Here is a 1462-nt window from a genome sequence, read left to right as displayed (position 1 = left end):
AATGTGATTGAAAAATTTTGGCCCCAAGTTTCAATGATTAAGCTTGGTTATTTAGCGTACTGATCCTATCTTACTGCTAAGCGTAGAATCGTTAGACCTCTCGATGTTTGAGCATTTAGGCAGTTCTCCATGGAATGGTGGGCTTACTCAGGATCTGCAGAACTGTTCTCACCACCCAGAGCAGAGTGAGAGCAAGAACTGGCTCTTACATGTGCTGTGACGTCACCCAGTCTACCAGACAGCATATCTAGTAACCATGAGGGTGTCACAGAAGAAATAGTCAAGGAATGATTTCTTTACCCTTTTTTCACTTGTGGAAGTGGGGAAGAAACTGGGAGCTGTTCCCTGAACCACGCCAGACACTGTGTTGACCCTACAGACATTGGGAGCTCTGCCAATAATGCATAAATTTTCATAGACTGCGTGGACTGTGGATAGCTGAGTCCTCAGACGCCCACTCCCTTCCCTTCATTGTACGTCCATTTGAGTCTCTGGCTTCCCGTTACGCTTGTTCACGCAGCCGCTGTGTATCCTGCAGTTTTTTAAATTCAAACGCTTCGCGTTTTCGTGTTCTGTAACGGAGCTGGAGATACACAACTAGATTTGTCTCCCATACGAGCGATCAGACTAGTCTCCCGTTACGGTCCATGCTGGGCTCTTTTTGGATTTGAGACTGATCGCCAGCCGTGCTGATCCAGAGCTCCAGTGGACAGAGCAGGAACGCATTCAAAGTTCGCGGGCTTTTCCTGTTACCTGCACGCCTGCATCCGAGTCAGATTGCTAGTCCAGGCAAGCGGTCACTCGATGCACATCTGAGGATGCGCCCGGGGCCATAACGTCGATTTTCCGTACACGGAAACCCTTAATCCGGTTTCCACTATCGGATTTTTAAGATCGATTTTAGCGCTACTCCTCTCGTTTGGGAGGAGTTCCGAAATCGATTTAAGGAGGCGGTTAACTCGATATTAAGGACGACGTCGTGTGAACGGATACAGCGTTAAATCGGTATATCAGCCATTAAACCGATTTAAAGTCGCAGTGTAGACCTGGCCTAAGACAGCAATCCCCCCCGAACACTCACCTGTGCTTAAACTCTACAATACTTACTCATGGTGGGAAGATGGGACAGGTTTTTCTTTTGCAGCAAGCATGTTGTAATGGAGTGTTTGAGGCTAAGCAAAGTATTATGTAAAGATCACAAGTGACACCATATCTGGTGTTGATTACAGATTGGGCCTTAACAACCCATTGGCAAAATCAACACTGGCCAAGGGTTGGGTGAGCCTCTCTGCAGTTTTCTGCAAAGAACTAATGCTTCAGGAAAGAGCTAACGAGCAAGGTTTCCTGCACACATTAGAAAAAAGTTGGGAGAGTTCCTCCAGGAGGGGAAGATTGCCATGTGGTATGAGAGCTGACAAATGTCTACAGACTGGAAGAAGCTCTCAGTGCATTTACAGAACTC

The sequence above is a fragment of the Chelonoidis abingdonii genome, chromosome 9 (assembly GCF_003597395.2).
Source record: "Chelonoidis abingdonii isolate Lonesome George chromosome 9, CheloAbing_2.0, whole genome shotgun sequence".
NCBI lineage: Eukaryota > Metazoa > Chordata > Testudines > Testudinidae > Chelonoidis > Chelonoidis abingdonii.
Note: the sequence above shows the minus strand (reverse complement) of the source record.